At 34.8% G+C, this 5,605-nt stretch overlaps 1 pseudogene; it reads right to left on the bottom strand.

Annotated features, from left to right (window-relative positions):
• Positions 1–1,139: 1,139 nt before the first annotated feature.
• Positions 1,140–5,375, bottom strand: LOC116582747 (annotated as a pseudogene).
• Between the last annotated feature and the right edge of the window lie 230 nt (positions 5,376–5,605).

Below are 5,605 nucleotides of genomic sequence, written 5' to 3' on the forward strand. Positions count from 1 at the left end.
CCCCCCCAAAGATCCTGACTAGTATTTTAATCTTGTTACTCTACTTTCTCCCTCCATCCATATCAACTGTCTTTGAGCCTTTTTTTTTTTTTCAAATCTTCATTTAAATCCTAGCTAATTAGCATACTGTGTGGTATTGATTGCAGGAATGGAATTCAATGATTCATTACTTACATATAATACCCGGTGCTCACCCCAACAAGTGCCCTCCATACTAGTATGCTTCACCCATCTAGCTCATCCCCACCTGCCTCCCTCCATCAACCCCTAGTTTGTTCTCCATAGTTAAAAGTATCTTATGGTTTATTTCCCTTTCTCCATTTCTCCCTCTGCCATATGTTCACCTGTTTTCTTAAATTCCACATATGAGTGAAATCATATGATATTTGTCTTCTCTCACTTATTTCACTAAACATAATACACTCTAGCTCCATCCACACCAATGCAAATGGCAAGATTTTATTCTTTTGCATGGCTGAGTTATATATATCTATATCTATATCATCTATATTATATCTATATTTATATCTATATATAGATTTCTATATATCTATATCATATCTATATCTACCTATATATAGATATGTATATATGTATATGTATATCTATCTATATTTAGATATAGATATATATACCACTATTTCTTTATCCACTCAGCAGATGGACATTTGGATACTTTGGCTCTTGTTGCTATTGCTGCTGTAACTACAGGGTGAGTGTGTGTCCTTAAAATCTGTGTTTTTTGTATCCTTTCAGTAAATACCTAGCAGTGCAATTACTGAATTATAGGGTATTTCTATTTTCTAGCTTTTTGAGGAAACTCCATACTGTTTTCCAGAATGTTGGTGGGAATGCTGCACCAGTTTGCATTCCCACCAACAATGCAAGAGTTTACCCCTTTCTCTGCATCCTCACCAACTCCTTTTGTTTCTTGTGTTGTTAATTTTAGCCATCCTGACAGTGGAGAGTCTGCTTGTCCCTCTCTCTCTGGCCCTTTCCCCATATGTGCCCTCTCAATCTCTCTTTCTCTTTCTCTCAAATAAATAAATAAAACCTTTTAGAAAGAGATGTTTGGGAAAAGACCAAGGAAGACAGACATGTTCACTAGTTAATGGTCATGTTGAATTCTCAGCTTTTCTTTAACCTAAAATACAGGAATGGGATATTTGAAAACAGGAGGGGAGCATTGTATTCTCATTCAGCTCTTTGTGTCTGGAATGAACAGGATTGTCCACTCAGGCCCTTGCCAAATTTGCAAGACTCTATTCCCTCATTTTCTTCTTTCCTGTTTTAACCAAATTTTTGAAAAGAAAACCAACATTTTGTGACCAAGAATATAGCAGTTGCCACAAAGACCAGCAGGAACCCAATCACATGCAAAGAGTGGTATTGGAACCAGGTGAGGTTGTGAGCAGCTGGGGACAGGTGCTTGGCTCCTTTGTGGTACATGATAAACTCAAACCAGAGGTCTGCTCTATCGAGAGGTTTTATAAGTTGATCGTGGTGAATCCTGGAAACTTTGGGCATTCTATTTGTAACTGAAAGGCAAATACAAAGAAAGAAATTAATATGTTTTTGTTAAAGTTAGTCTTGGATATGCATTTTAAAAACTAAACAATCTTAGGTCCATAGATATTCTTGTTATATAAGAACTCTGGTCTTTGCATACTATTTTTAACAACTATAGTGGGGAAATTGAGAAAGAAATGTATTATTAACAGAATATGGTTAAATGCAGACACAGAAAAAATCAGAATATACCTGTTAATAATTTAAGCCTATTTTTTTCCCCAAGAAGGAAGTTTGGCACTATATGAAATATCACTTCCAGGATATTTTCAAGATCAAGTTAGTGATGACCCAAAATTGTGGGAAAAGATCCACTAAAGATGTTTAAGCATGATTGCTAATATTTTCTCATATGGCACAGAACACAACCAATGATAGTCCCCTAGAAAACACTAGTACTTATGAAGGATCATTAATGACTGCTCTCAAAAACTGAAAAGCTCTGCACATGTCATTGTACTGATGTTCCCCTCCATAGTGGCTCCACTGATCTTCATAGGGAGGATGTTATTATGCTGATCAGGAAACATGGGAATCCCGACAAAGGGACCCCATGACAAACAGCTTCATAGATCCCATTTATTCCACCATGAATGAGAAACGTTTTGGTTTGGGGATGACCTAGTTTGGGGTTAGAGTTAGCAGTAGGTGAAGATTTCATTAGAATAGGATAACAGGATTTTAGAGACAGAAGGGGAAAACCTATAGGATAAGTCACTGAAAGGAACAGTATTATCTACAAAAGCTAGGCACATTGCTACTACAGAAAACTATATCCCAGGAAAAGGAAGCCTTAATTCCTTCTGTGTGTCCTGAATATTTTTTTTAAATTATAACAAGTATGAATCTCTAATATCTAATGACCACATCTTTAATTGTATCATTCAAAACTGAGGTAAGATGAGAAACACTTAACAATTGTTAAATAGTAGTTGAATCTATCATTTAACAATTATTCATCTTATTCATCCTTTAACTCTATAGCTTTAATTCCCCATAATCTTACGAAGATTATTCTAGGGTATCCAGTCATGGAGCTGAGTGTTTGTTCCGAATGTGGTCATTTTCTTTTCTTTGTATCTCCATAAAACCTTTTGAAGGTACTGCATATATTTCACAATTCATAGGATAATGACATTTTAAGATTGTAGAGTTTTTGCAGGTTATGCACCCACTCTGCTTTAGGTGACAGTTGAGAGAAGAATATAGAGATTTAAACACTGAAAGACAGAATGGGACTGTTTACAACCACCATGTTTTAAAAAGTGCTTGCATCAGTCATCTATTAAGTATATTTTTGGTCTGTTATCACTTATTTATTAATCAAAGTAGAGTTGACACACAATGTTACATTAGTCTTAGCTGTATAACATTGTGATTTGACAAATTCATACCTTATGCTATGCTCACCGTAAGTGTAGCTACCATCTTTCAGATTGGTTATCTTTCCCCACTCTTTTCTTCCTACTTCCTTTTACATCTTTTTTTTCTTTTTCTTTTTTGCCTTTTAATTTTAGGTAAGAATGACACAGTGGATTTGTTGATATCCCATTGTTCAACAAATTATCTTGTTTATAATCAGCATTTCAATTATCTTTTAATTCTAGAAAATGCTAATTAATTAGAAAGACTATATGAATGCAGGCTTTTGCTTTTATGCTCAACTGCAATGGATCAAAACCTAATACAACCAAAGATGTGGAAGATAATTTTGACCATGATTTAGCTCTCTCTTTGTTATGCCACTTCCACCTTTTCCTTGTCCTTGAAGTGAATGTACTTCAGGTCTATTTGGGGAGAAGTCAGCCCAGGCCTTAAGATTTCAAATACTAAAACATGAACAGTGTGCTTAGTGTTTTCATCTCTATTTTAGTAAAAACAAATGATTCGGAAAGATATTTTTCCATACTAATGGCAAGGCTCAGTAGGCAGGGCTCAAGTGTGTCTACACATGTTATTGTAATGTTTTACAAATTTTTACTAATACTTTCTCTTTTATGTTACATGTAAAAGGAGATTTAACTTTTAAATGGAAAGACACCATTAGCCACACTCTCTTTCCAATTGGTAAATAGCTGTCCAGCAGAATCAAAGGTTATACTTATCTTCTGTGGAATCTGGGCATAGGTTGAGGCAACGAGGTTGTGCTTTTCTTTTGTGAGATTTTGAATCACTGTACCCAGAGGAAAACACCAGAATATGACTGTCATCTGAGTTTTGCACAGATTCTTCTATTTCCTGCAGAGAAAAAATTCTTTGTATTACAAAGATGTAGCATCATAGGGAATAAAATAAAGTTCACTTGCACTTGTAAAATCAAGATTCAAGAAAATTGGCAGAGACATGGTTAGATTGTTTTTTACCCGACTCATAGAGCCAACCAGTCTCTCTCTCTCTCCTTCTTTCTTTTTGCCATCCAGGCTCTTTAGGAAGAAGTATATACATATCTAAAACTTATGCTTTAATTACTTAATCATCAATTACTGAATAGCCATAGAACCAAGCCATTATACCAAAGGTAATAAGAATACAGCACTTTTCATGATGATTGACACTGTTACTTACCAGGGTTTAATTTTATTAAAAACTGAGTGATTTGCGAATTTGTAAAAATATACCTCAAAAGAAATCCTTGAAATGGGTCTGAATTGGGTTTTTGAGATTATTATCGTAACAGTTTATATCTAATAAATTATTAATGTGTTACCTGATCTTTTAAAATATATGGTTTCCCTGGTAACTTTCTCATGCTTAAGTCATCCCTACCTTATTGATAGGACTAGGAAAATATTTATTAGAATTATGATATATAGTGATATGTCATAAAAGGAGATAACATATTTAAACTACTTCAGTAATTATAAACTACTTTTAGGGGACAGTGATTGTTTCTCCTCCTGATGTATAAAAGCTCCCAATTCAATGGACTTGAGTTACATATCCTTAATTTGAGACTTAGTACAGAACTGATATTAGTTGTCTCTGTAAAGTAAACCCCTGCCATTTGTAGTTATGCAAGTTGACCACTGCAAACTCTGGGATTGGGCCAGTCACATCATATTGTATAAGAATAATATCCTCTAGACGTGTGTCATGTATTGTCAGTAAAACTTTTGTGGCATCTCTGAAATCACTATGTTCCCAAATTAAAGGCTATTAAGTGATCAGAGAAGAGATGATGTCAAATTTGGGAGTAAACTTGCACTCTTAGCTTTGTTAATATTAGTGGAGTATTTCAGACATCTCAAAAATTATTGTCTTAATATTTATATTGATTCATGTCCCCAATTATATGAATTTTGAATGATTTTTTTATATATATGTGTGTGTGTGTGTGTGTGTTTATATATAAATATATACATATATATTTATATGTATACTAAATTCATTGAGTTCTTGGTCAGAGGACCCCTCATTGCTTTTTTCTTGTTTTTATTTTATTTTATTTTTTTAATTTATTTATTTGACAGAGAGAGAGAGATCACAAGTAGGCAGAGAGGCAGGCAGAGAGAGGGAGAAGTAGGTGCCCTGCTGAGCAGAGAGCCTGATGCAGGGCTCGATCCCAGGACCCCGAGGTCACGATCTGGGCAGAAGGCAGAGGCTTAACCCACTGAGCCACCCAGGTGCCCCTTGTTTTTATTTTTAATTCTTTGTAATTAACATATATTGATATATTAGTTTCAGGTATACAACACAACAATTCAACAATTCCATACATCACCCAGTACTCAACATGACAAGTGCAGTCTTCAATCCCCATCACTTATTTCACTCATCCCCCAACCCACCTCTCCTCTGGTCACCATCACTTGCTGTAATTAAAAGTCTGTTTCTTGCTTTGTCTTGCTCCCTCTTTTTTTCCCTTTATTCATTTGTTTTGTTTCTTAAATTTCATATATGAGTGAAATCATATGTTCTTTGTCTTTCTCTTATTGGACTTAGCATCCTATTTTCTTTGTCTTTCTCTTATTGGACTTAGAATTGTACTCTCTAGCACCACCCATGTCATTGCAAATGGCAAGATTTTATTCCTTTT

Source organism: Mustela erminea, chromosome 2 (genome assembly GCF_009829155.1).
Source record: "Mustela erminea isolate mMusErm1 chromosome 2, mMusErm1.Pri, whole genome shotgun sequence".
NCBI classification, from domain to species: Eukaryota; Metazoa; Chordata; class Mammalia; order Carnivora; family Mustelidae; genus Mustela; species Mustela erminea.